This window comes from Pteropus alecto, unplaced genomic scaffold (assembly GCF_000325575.1).
Source record: "Pteropus alecto unplaced genomic scaffold, ASM32557v1 scaffold153, whole genome shotgun sequence".
In the NCBI taxonomy this organism is placed as follows: Eukaryota; Metazoa; Chordata; class Mammalia; order Chiroptera; family Pteropodidae; genus Pteropus; species Pteropus alecto.
This window is the reverse complement of record NW_006434516.1, coordinates 372,022-385,137: the sequence shown is the minus strand read 5'-3', so window position 1 is coordinate 385,137 and position 13,116 is coordinate 372,022. Positions and strand designations below refer to the sequence as shown.

The 13,116-nt window shown below is 40.8% G+C and overlaps 1 pseudogene; it reads right to left on the bottom strand.

Moving 5' to 3' along the window:
- Nucleotides 1–5,000: 5,000 nt before the first annotated feature.
- Nucleotides 5,001–5,118, bottom strand: LOC112477884 (annotated as a pseudogene).
- Between the last annotated feature and the right edge of the window lie 7,998 nt (nucleotides 5,119–13,116).

The following is a 13,116-nucleotide window of genomic DNA, read 5'->3' as shown; positions in this document are numbered from 1 at the left end:
TCTCCTTTAGACCTTTTTCCTAAAGGACCATTTCACCTTTGGCTACTTATAAAAGACTCAAAAGTTCCCCCAAGAGCTTCTTGAAGGTGTCTGAGGAGCTGTCTTCTGCCAAAGAGAACAGACTCAATGTGTGAGATGTGCAGGTGCAAAGGGTGCCAGGATGGGCATTGTAACACAAAAGAGGACAGATCTTTCTTGTCATAGGAGCTGTCCCACCATGGACCATACACCAGGATAATGCACCCCACACCACTCCAAGGCGCTAACAGGGACCCCCATGGCCATATGGCATAACCCTGCTCTAGGCAAAGGTGGGATTAGGTGAACTTCCAGCTTCTCCCACAAAAGGTCTAAGACTCTATATTCTTGCTGCTCAGTGTTCAGAGGGGAGAGACCTGCCTGGATGTTGATAATGTTAAATGTACTTAATCACTGTCACATGTTCACATTAACTCCTGACCTTGCCACTTATTCTGTCTTACCAAGGAGACATTTGCTAGCCCTGCTTCAATGAGTACGAATACAACTTGCATTAGTTTGATTAAAAGCAAAAACACTTTGTGATTTTAAATAGGTTAAGTAAACTACTAAAATCTTTTTTATATTCTTTATTTAACAATTTTTTTAAAATACAAAGATAAGCTCTGGTTCTGCCTTTGTGGGAGATCATGATCACTTCTGAATAAGAAAATTTTTTAATGAATAAACTTTCTTTAACTATGAAAAATTTAATAAAGAAGTTGTCCCTATTCTACCCATTTTACAAAATAATAAACAAGCAGAGAAGAGAGCACAAGCTAAGCCTAAGTTCTCTGGGACACATTGCACTAAAAACATGCCAATGGCACACCAAGACCTGCTGAAATATTTTTCCCCCAAGGCTAACTGCCTCTAGTTGTTTATTTGGGTGTGATTGGATGTAGTTTGGTTTAGTTTAGTTTAGTTTTGCTTTACTTTTCGTTTTGGGGATGGGGGTAAAGTGGAATGGTGCAAAACCACTCAGAAAGGTCAACATTTTAAGAATGTATATTAGATGTGTAGTGTGTTCCTGAAAATACAAGTAAATTTAAGAATGTATATTAGATGTGTAGTGTGTTCCTGAAAATACAAGTAAATAAAGCATTTTCTAAGCTTCACTCTGCCCACTCCAACTACCCAAACCTTAAGATACAGATGTACACCCAACAAGCTCCCAATCCAACCAAGGCGCAATCCTAACACCTACAAAAGGATTAGGAGACTGACTTACTCCTCTAACATGTTTTTGAGCATGTACTGTGTGCAAGGCATGGTGTGGGGTCCCGTATGGGGCCTGGTTCCCAGTTTCTGAGTACCGACAATCTGATGAGAGAGAGAAGGTAAACACAATAACCCAATACACAAGTCATTCAGACAAGCCAGTGCTCTAAGTTAGAGTCAGAGGAAAAAGAGTCCATAGTAGGGTTGCCAAATTTAGCCAATAAAAGCACAGGATACAGCAAATATTTGGGACATACTTATAATAATAATAATTTAAAAAAAACATTCATTGCGTATCTGAAATTCAAATATAACTGGGCATTTGTATTTTATCTGATTGTAGAGATGAGGTCAGGCTTCTCAAAGGAAATGAGATGTCAATGAACCTGCATGTTAAAGAGTAAAGGGATGTTCCAGGGAGAATGGGTCAGTGGGTGAGCTTGTCAAGGCACTCGTCTTAGTCCATTCAGGTCACTAAAACAAAATATCATAAACTGAGTGACATGTGCACAGCAGACATTTATTTCTCACAGTTCTAGAAGTTGGACATGTCAAGATCAGGCATCATCAGATGATTTAGAGAGAGCCCACTTACTCATTCATAAACACCTTGTCACTGTAACCTTGCATGCTGGAAGATGACAAGGGAACTTTCTCATCAACTTTTATAAGGGCACTAATCCCATTTTTGAGGACTCTTCCCTCGTGACATGAGCACTTCCCTGTAGAGGCCCCACCTCCCAATATCATCACTTTGGTGGGTAGGATTTCAACATAAAAATTTGAGGGTGGGTGGGGGACAGACAAAAACTTTCAGTCCTTAGCAGCACCTTAAAGCTGGAAAAGTAGAAGGGACCAAATGGCAGAGGATGTGAAATGCTGACTAAATTGTGAGTCTGTCTCAGACAAGGAACTTGAGTCATCAAATCTATATTTTATGAGAAGAGCATCCTATTAAATGGAAAATGCTATGGAAACTTTTGCAAGGCTAGTCTACTCCTCTCCCAATTTATAAATGTCAGTTATACTTTATAAATCAGTATCATTTCTTAAAGATTCAGCTGTGCTGCAGTTTGGACCAGCTCATTTTATGCTAGGAAATTTATTGAAAGGGACATTCCAGTCCTATTTGAACCCAGTTTGATCAAAATGAGAGAGAAGTGTAATCGAGTTTATGAAACTGTTAGAATCTATGCAAATGTGAGCACTGACGATGACTTTCGCCCCTCCAGCTCCTCACTGTGGGGTCTTGGCATAGTTCCAAAGCTCTCTGAGCATTGGTATCTTCCTATTTGCAGCCGACCTTGCTGGCTAGGGTAAGGAGCAGAGACAGTGTCTGCAGAGCACCCCGCATAATGTGGGACACAGTGGACACTCCATAAGTGGTAGTGTTGGCAGGAACATAACTTTCAGCACCATTCTGACAGGTTTCTGGGCTACAAAACAGTCATCTGAGCAGTCTTAAATCTCTCTTAAATAAAAGTTTATGAGCTGAGTCCTTCTCTTTCTCACCAGTTACTCTTTAACTAAAACTTCATGTGCAGCAGCTGCACAGCCTGGTTAGCAATGAGACAGCCAAGGGCTGGGGCCGAGCCATGCTGAGCCTCTGTGCACCTTGCAAGTCTCTGAAACCTGACAAAAAGTACGTGGTGGACCCTGGCAGTTGGCCAAGCTATGCTATTTATCTTTTGCAGGACAAACTCAGCACATCCGCAATCCTAGGTGCTGCATGGTGCTTTTAATTAAAAGCTCCTTTTTTTTCTGTTCTTTCAAAACATTATTTCTTTTTAATTAGTTTTAAGTATTTGGTACTTTGGTTAGATATTGATATAGTTTATAAAATGATCCCTCTAATTGCTCCTTCTCTCCTCTGGTTTTTCACCTAGCCAATATATTAATGGTAACTGCATTCCCTATGCCATGCTCCCCATCCCTGTGACCATCTATCAACTACTAATTTGTAATTCTTTAATCTTTCACCCCATTCTCCCAGGCCCCACCCCCCTCTTCCCTCTGTCCGTCACCAAATTGTCCACTATATTTGTGAGTCTGTTTTTAATTAGTTTGTTCTTTTTTTTCCTTAGATTCTGCATATAATTGAAATCATATGGTATTTATCTTTCTCTGACTTATTTCACTCAGCATAATAACCTCTAGGTCCATCTATATTGTTGCAAATGGTAAGATACAATGCAACTACAAAAACAAAAACCAAACAATCCGATTAAAAAATGGGCAGAAGACTTGAACAGATATTTCTCCAAAGAGGAAACACAGATGGCCAATAGACATATGAAAAGATGTTCAAGGTCGCTAATCATCAGAGAAATGCGAATTAAAACCACAATGAGCTATAACCTCACACCTGTTAGAATGACTATCATCAATAAATCAAAGAACAACAAGTGTTGGCAAGGAGGCAAAAAAAAGAAACCGTTATACATTGTTTATGGGATTGCAAATTGGTACAACTGCTGAGGAAAACAGTCTGGAGGTTTCTCAAAAAATTAAAAATGGATATACCTTTTGACCTAGGAATTGCACTTCTGGATATTTATCCAAAGAAAACCAAGATAATAATTTGTAAAGATCTATGCACCCCAATATTCATGGCAGCACAATTTACAATAGCCAAGATATGAAAGCAATCTAAATGCCCATCAAGGGACAATTGGAAAAAAGATCCTTTGACAAAAAAAAAAAAAAAAATCGTCTTATTTTTCTAAGTTGTCTTGGTCTTCATTCTCACACCATTCCCTGAAACCCCTTAGATTCCTTCACGGCCAGCAGCAGATGATCCTCTTTCCCACACATGAGACCAGAATAGGCCACCACTGGGGTTGCCACCTGTTCCAGTAATAGGCAGCAAAAACACTTTCTGAGCTTCATATTAGGCCCTGAAAGAATAACCCTATGAATTCCAAATGGCATTAGCCAAATTTCCTTCAAGCCCTTCCATTAAGTATACCGAGTAACTGGATAATTCTTGCTTACCAGCAGACTGACTTCAAGACATGTAATCTGAGCTCAGCTTCCCCATCTGTAAAATGGGAACAATATCACCCTTTGGCTACTGTGGGGCTGGAATCACTCTGTACATGTGTATTGCACAGCTTTGCTCCTGGCACACAGCACCCAGTAAATGGTAGCAATAATAAGAATGGCATATATTGTTTCCTATGTGCCAGCAACTGTCCCAAGAGCTTTGCAAATATCAACTCATTTCACTCCTGCAACAACTCTACCAGAAAAGTATAATTATTATCTCCCTATTTTCTAATGACGAAAATAGAAATTCTGAGTATTACCCAAGTTCATGTAGCTCTTGCAAGACAGCTGGGCCCAGAACTCCACACGCCAGCTACAAACTCCAGGCCCTGGCCACTACCCAGTATTTGCCTCCTTATAGTTTCCACATGAAGAAGGTCATTGTTCCACTGCAAGCAGGACTGGTCAGTCACAGGCTTATGCTAGCCACAGGCTGGGGCAGCCTCAGGACCCTGAGAAAGAAGGTTCCACCTAAACCTCATGCCTTTACCATTGAGCCCAGCACTGACTCCCAGCCCAAGAAGCACAATGACTTGCTGCCGTCCACTGCCATCATTCACTGTTTCTGAAGCTGTCGCATAAGCGCTACTGGGAGATCTCAATGGGATCTCTGAGGCCTAAAAGCCCACCTCTGTCATTCAGAACCCTTCCTAGACATCCCCCAGCTTTGTGGGCCAGCTAGCCTCCCTTCTTTATTTTATTTTATTTTTTCATGCCTACAGCACCCAGTCTTCCTAGGTGGTCTCCCATCCAAGTACTAACCAGGCCTGACCCTGCTTAGCTTCTGAGATCAGACGGGATCGGGTATGCTAAGGGTGCACGGCCATAGACTCTTCTTTATTTTTTGAAAGGCATAAAGCCTTGTTTCCTTCTTGCATCCTCCTTGCAGCCCCCACCCTCACCCTTCCCAGGGCCATGTGAAAGGCCAGCTGCCCCCACATTCCCCAAATACACGCTTGGATGTAGTGCTCCCCAGTCTTCTTGGGACTCAGTCTATTTGGTCCAGCACCATCCTAACTACCAAGCATATTGGTTGAATGCCCATTGTCATCAGTAAATCATTCCTCAGATGCAATTTCTCAGCATCATCACTGTAGTCATGACCTTGGATTCTCCACATGATGGTTCTATCCCCCAAGATCAGCCTTAGGATGCTCTAGAGAACAGCCTACTGAAGTACTTGTGGCCTTGAGAACCTTCCTGCTTTATGTGTCACCTACCCTGTCAGGCAGCTTATTGTGCAACTGTGCAAGAAGAGGAAGAAGACACATCCACTAGTGCCCCAATAATGACCCCACCACCAGATGACCAGATCGCCTACATTGCCCCCTGGGCCAGTCTCTCAGTTCACCTTTTCTGAGTATGGAAAGCTTGAAAACAGTGTCTACCAACATCCTTGTCACTGAAGAGGCTGTGAAATGTTAAAAATGCCTTGCCTAAAATATATTTCCTTCCTTTTTTACAGCTCACCCATTAAGAAAGTTCCATGAAATTGACTCTGTATTCTTATTTCTTTGGCACTTATCTGCTTTCCTTTTATTTCCACATAGGAAGGGAGATAAAATGTAGTGAAAACAAAAAGTTATATTTAAAAAGGGGCCACTCTTCACCACTGTAGATGTATTTTGTGGATAAATACACCTGTCAGTCATTTTAAACATTAGTGTGAGTTGGTTTACCTATCATCTTAGTAATGAACTCTGTAAGGAAATGGGATATAAAATAAGAAATGCATAATGAAAAAAAGGAGGAAGGAATAGAGCCACATTACTTCAGAAAAAGGCACCAATGAACATTCAGTGGTTCACACTCAACCACCAGGAGCTCCCTGTCCTTATCCATGTGTATCACAGGACGCTTTCAGTCCATCAGCAAGTTCAATCAATACCCCTCCTTACACTTCCTCTGTCTACTCACTCCATCTCCCCTGCCTCCATCCACCCAAGTCACCTCTGGCCTAGGGGTACTGTTGCCCCCTAACTAGCCTCCTGATTTCCAATCTTGTCCCCTACCCCCCATATTTAATAGCAGGAAGAGTTATCTATTTAAAATATACAGCAGGTAAATCCACGCTCCCTGTTTTAAACACTCTAAGAGCTTCTCATTGTACCTGGCCTATTTTGATCACAGCCCTATTTTGATTTCAAATCAAAGACCAGGTCTCTACCCTCCTCTCTGATTTTATCTTCTACCCCTCCTCCCCTGATCATTGATCTCCAGACAAACAGCCTTCTTTCCTCTCACTGACCAAGCTTGATCTTGCTTTGGGGCCTTTCTCCTGCCTCTCCCAGAAATGCTCCTGGCTGACTCCTTACCCTTAGGTCACAGGTCAAATGTCAGTTCCTTGTAAATGACTTTCCAAACACCCTATTTAAAAATAGCCACCGCCTTCATCCTGCTCCCTCACACTCTCATATCATCCTCTTTATTTTCTGCAGAGCCCCAGTGAGGTAGGAAAAACACATTACTTATATCTTGATATGTTTATTATCTGTTTTTCCCACTAAAACATGGGCTCCAGGACTGCAGAGACTATGTCTATCTAGCTTCCCACTTTGTCTCAGGACCTAGCGCTGTGCATGACCTATAGTTGGTGCTCAGGTATTTGCTGAATGAAATATGGGAGATGCTGAGGAGAACAAGTCTAGCTGAGTATCCCAAAATAGGCCAGGACTGCTGGGCTTATCTGTGCATTAATTCATCCTGATATTCTTGGGTTCTGTGTGAACAGGGGGCCGTGCCACCGAGATCTCACTTCAGTGGAGACTTGTGGCTATGACAGCTGTGGTGCTGTCAGCAGGTCAAACAGCTCTCAGCCCTTCTTGGGTTCACCTCAGCCACTCAGAGCCCTTGTGTAAGGTTATACCTTCTCAGAATAGCCCACATCCAATGAGTAATTGAGGCGAGAGATGCTTCCTTCCCCTCCCCTCTAGTTCACAGATGTGGTTGCTAGGGACACCCCCAACACACCTTCTGCCAGCTAACTTCCATTTCAGAATCTGCTTCCCTGGAAGCCCAACCTATGACAAACTCTTTCTATTGCTCAGCACCATGCCAGGTGCAGCAACACAAAGACACAAAGACCAGATGTTCACGTCTAGTGAGAGAGTTGACGAATCAGCCAACAGTTCAGTGCAGTGTTAGGATAGTACCAAGACAGAATAAGGCACGGGACCATCAGGAGTACAGAAGACAACTCTAACCCAGCCTTTAGGGACCTGGCAAGGTAGGAGCACCAGAGAAACTTCCTGAAGAAAATGCCACTTAAGTTCAATTGTGAGGAACAAGTGAGAATAATCCAGGAGGATAACAGGGCAGGATGTGAGTCGCAGGTACAGGACACAGCTGGGAAGGTCAGTAGGGGCCAGTTGAGGGAGACACAGGAGGCCCCAACAAGGGGGAAGAGATACAGCTAAACCCTAAATATGAGAGGTGTCTCAAACCCTCAACCCCCACATCTCCTGTAAGGTCAGAGAGGGCATTGGGATGCATATCCCATCCCCCATTCTGCTCCATCCTCACAACTGGCCTCGAATTTCTCAGTGCCTCTGTCAGCCATTTATCATTGCTGAGCTGATTTGTGGGGGTGGTTAGGACAGCCTGTCCAGCCGACCTCTGCCAGAAGTCCTCTTTGATGGGATCATCTTCCTCTGTGTCTGTTCTCATTTCCCCATGTCACCTTACCTTCTGTTCCTCTGGACCCTGCTCTTCCCAAGTTCATCCATCACGAGTCCTCGTCACCTGATATTTATCACCTAATGAAGGTTCGTAGCCTTTAAAATCCAAGTGGAGCCAACTCATGGCATTTCCATATTTCTGTCAGAGTTACATTATCTACCCTTGACCAGATTGGTTGATGACCCCTCTGTTAATGATATACCATAGTGATTAAAACTTCTGTCATGCTTGATATCTGGAAGTATCGATGGCTTTTTAGAGAACACACTGACTGCTTAGAAAATCCATCACCTGGAAGAATTTCCTTTTGACCTAGGCCTGATTTTTTTTCCTTCTTTTTTCCTCTTTTCTTTTTTTTAAGGAGAGGAGGCCAAGAGAGCAGGCTTTGGGATTCAGATTTTGTTTCGTTAGCTCATTTTTTTTTTTTTTTTGTTAATTCACTTAATTTCTTGACTTTTCATAAAAGCTTTCAAGGAAACTGATATTTTTATTCTGAAAGCATTTACATTTACACCAGATCACTGGCTCTGTTTTAGTAATTAAACTTACAAAATGAGAAAGTGGATGAATGTTCATCCCAGAAGTACAGGCTGATGCGATTCCGTGTGCTCCCATGGAAGAGATGTTTGTATGCCACTGGAGTGCTATCCTGCTATCCCACTTTGCACAGTCCAGCGGGTAGGGGTGGGGGGGACTAGACTGTGAAATCTACCAGGGAAAAATCTGATATTTGGAACATGATACTTCACTGTTTGATTTTATATTTTAGAATACCCCTTATCTTTTTATTTAATACTGCCAAAAAATGACCCAGTAATGACCTGAGGGGCCTTGAAAATTTCATCTGGTGTCTGCATTTAAATTAAAATTCAGAAATAACAGAAAAAAATTGCATATTATTAGAACAGTACTTTTTTTTATTAAACAAATATGAAAGATGCTTAATAAAAATGGTTACTGTTTAGCAGCTACATTGCACTAGGCACTGTCCAGATATTTATTTTTCTCAAACAGTTCTTCGAAGCAGGCTTTATTATCCCTGCTGTCTAAAGGAGATGCAGTTCTGAGAAGTTAAGAGGTCCAAGGTCATAGAACCAGTAGGTAATATATTTGCGCCTGTGTCTACCTGACACTTAAGTTCATGTTCCGTCTGTGGAGAAAGACTTAAAAACAGGTACTCTGGACCTGGCTCAATGAAACCAGGTGCCTGCATAAGTGAAGGGTAGAGAAGTCTACAGTCAAGTCCAGTCCAGCTCAGCTCAACAGTTACCCTGGTGATGTTTTTCTCTTTGTTCTACAGCTGAAGTTCTGTCACTACTGATGATAATTGTTTCTATTTTTAAAGTAAGAGTAAGCTAAGGACTGCCTGCACTCCCCATCCCCCAGGGAATGTGCAGGGTTTAGATGCTCCTGACATCTGCCTACTCCACTAATGCTGAATGCAGGGGAGGATGCATGTGAATCCCAGTGGCATCTTGATACCAAGAAGTGGAGAATACCACATCAAACTGCAAACTGGTGAATGCTCTCAACAGGCACTGAATGCCACACAGGGGATGAGACCATGAATGGCAAACACCTTCACACTGGAGGTCACATTGGCAGCCTCATTTCTCTCAGTGAGCCTTGAAAAGAAGCATGCCAGTTTTGCCTAGAAAATAGTGGAGGGATGAGGTTGAACCCTATTAGATATTAAAATATATTCCAAAGCTATTGTAATTTTTTAATATTAATACTTGTGCAAGAATAGAAAAGAATAAATAAAATGAAACAGAATAAAGTTATATTTAAATGCATATTTTATAGATGAAAACAGTAGGTGATAAAGGTAACATTTCAAATTGGTGAGAAAAATTAATGGATTTATTAATAGATTATGTACAACTGGCCAGCAATCAGCAAAAATAAATAAGTAAACCTACATCAATTCCTATACAAATAAATTTCAGATAAATCAATTATAATTTAAGAAATAAAAACCTATGATGAGTAGAAAAATGAGAAAATATATTTATAATCTTAGAGGAAAGAAATCCTTTATGAGCATGACATGAAATTAAGAAGCCATTACAAGAAATATTAATAAATCTAACCATATAAATATTTTAAAATATCTAAATATAACCAAAAGGCAAAATTTTAAAAAATATTTATAACTCTTGGATGATGAAAGGCTCATTTTCTTCATATACAAAGAGTGCTTATAAATCAATAAAAGAAAATGGACCCAATAGAAAAAAACAAGTTGTCAAAGCCATTGTCAGGCAATTCGAAGAACAAGAAATGCAATTGTCCATCACATCAGAACAAATTACCAACCTCACTCAAGATTAAATAAATGCAAATTACAGCAATATGAGGTAGTTTTCACTCTTGTCTTTTTCTCAAAGCAAATGCAACAATTTTTTCAAAATGCAACTATGATTATCTGTCTCCTGTTTAAACCTCTTCAAAGATTTCCCTCTCCTCTTGGGAAAGGATCTAAACTCTTAGCAGGTCCTGTGTGGTCTGGCTCTGATCCTGCCTCTCCTGCCTAACTTCTCCCCACCTGGGTTTTCCTCCAGGACCTTTGTCTATGGTATATACCCTCTCTCTTATGTTCTTCCCCTCTCCTCTTTTTTTTCTTCACTTCATGAGTTTCTACTCTTCTTCAGGTTGCAACTCTATTGTCCCTTCCTGGGGAAAGTTTGTCCTGGCCGCCCATCCCAACCCCTAATTAGAGAAGCTCCCTCTTTTATGTGCTTTTCTAACTATCATGTATTTCTCTTTTATACCAATTACAAAAGTGATTTATATTTATTATGTGATTATTTAATTAATGTTTGTCTCCCCTGCTTACCATGAGCTCCATTGGGAAAAGGTCCTACCATTTACATTTCTTCCTCCACTGTATTCCTAGAACCTAACACATATGCTTGGCATACAGTAGGTGCTCAATAAATATTTTTGAGTGACCGAATAAATGAATTATTTTCTCTGATGATTTTGGCAAATGTTAGAAAGATGCAGAAAGAATCAAGCATTTTCATATACTACTGACAAGAAAAATTGTTGGAGGCCGATTTACATTGTTCCAAATAGAATGAATCTATCTATTAGCTATACTTGTAGATGTGTGCAAGATATTGAAAGAAGATGCTACTTGCAACATTGTTGGTGATAGCAAAAGCCAAGAAACAGCGCACATATTCTTCATCAGAAAACAAGTTAGAAAAATGATACATTCACAAAGTGAAATATCATATAGCCATTTCAGAGACAGATGCTGCTTCTTACTCAGAAGTGAGAAAATCTCCAAAGTAGAATATGAAATGGAAAAATTCACTTCATTCAAGCTGCAGAATGATCCATACGTGTAATCCCATGTGTGATTTTTTTAAATGATATGATACATATCTTTCCATTTGCATAGAAAATTTCTGGACTGATAAATAATAAGCGATTAATCATGATAACTTCATGGGGAGGGGGTTAGGAGGACATACACTTTTCACCTTATACCCTTATGAGCAATTTTAATTTTCCCATGAATATGTTTTACAATTTTAATGCTACAAACCAGTTATTTTCAAAAGTTGATTGCTCAATAAGGGCTCCCAAAACAAGTTCATTAGCACCACATTGCAGAGCCCCATTTTTCCCAATTATCTTCTTTCTTCAGTTATCTTAAAGTTCTAAAGTTCTTAACCCAGACTCTCATTTTCTCTGCCCTGTTTGCGCACTTTCAGCATGTCAGTGAATTTTTAGCACTAGGGGAGCTTCAGTTTAAAAGAATATTTTCATAAAGCAAAAATCCCTCTAAAATTCAAGCAAGTGCTCTGAGTATACCTAGGTGACAAAGGCTCTTTGTCTGGGTCTTTATTCACAGAGGCTCCCCTAGATCGAGTTACTCTAGGGACGTCTCTCTTGTGATTTCACATCTCTTTGAATGGCCCCCTTAAGAGAGTCTGTCAAAATAAAACTTACCTATTCTGTATCTAAATGGATCTGGTTCTTCCCAAAAGTCTCCCCTTAGTGCTTTAAATTAATTTTGAAGTTGAGCTGACAAAAGCTAGTTATACCAGAAATAAATATATACCTGAAGTAAAACAAATTTACCTGTAATAACCATATGGTATACACCAACATTGCGATCAGGAGGGAAAAGGAATTATATAACAACACACTACAGTGTAGTAGAGATTGTTTCCATGACTCTATAAATAATAAAACCACCCCAGACTCCGTCTTAAGCGAGCTGTGAAGGATACTTGATTTCCTCCAGTTCTGTTGGTCGTTTACCATCTGTTGTGAAAATAATACCACTAAAGGGAGCGTTAACATGACAAAAAGCTTCCTCCATGTATCCTTCCCTGTGTGCTCTTCAAACCGTGTTCACTGCTGGGGCAATGATCTGGCCATTTATATTTAGAATAACTCCAGGACTGTGTTTCCATCTGCCTCTTTTTCCTTCCCCTCCACACATCCTCAAAGCAGGTGATGGGGGCTGACTTCCCTGGGTCTAACAGGCCTGACCTCATGACTGGCCCAACCACACTCTGATGCAAAAGAGGAGGACAGGGAGAAAACAAAGGACAGGCCCAGGTGGTAAGTCCTGTTAAAAAACAAGACAATAGGACCAAAATGGAGTCACTATGCTAAGGTCCATGTCACCAAACTGAGACTTAATTACAGTTGTGGCTCCCCCAGAAATGGACCCTAAAACTTGTCAGTCAGGAATCTCTTGATCAGCACTAGTTAGACAATCTGCCTTTAGACCCCTGCCATTCCCTAAAAAAAAGGAGAGGGGGAAACTTTGCAATAACCAACTCACTATTTTGCCTATAATAACTTCCTATTCCTTCTCCCTTCTGCTTATAAAAGTCTTTCATTTTGTACAGCTCCTGGGAGCTCCTTTCTATCTGTTAGGCTGGATGCTTCCTGACTCAAATCGATTTTTGCTCAGATAAACTCTTAAAAGTATTAATGTGCCTCAATTTTCCTTTTAACAGTTCCCAACAGAAGCAGGAACGTAAAGGACAACTAAATCAGGGCTGCTCCCTCCAGGTGCTGTGTCTTCTCAGAGCCTCTGGTAGGTGAAGGAGAAGGATCTATGGCCTGGATGGAGCGGACCCTCTCTGTCTAGCCACTGCAGAGTATGTTTGTTCTTAA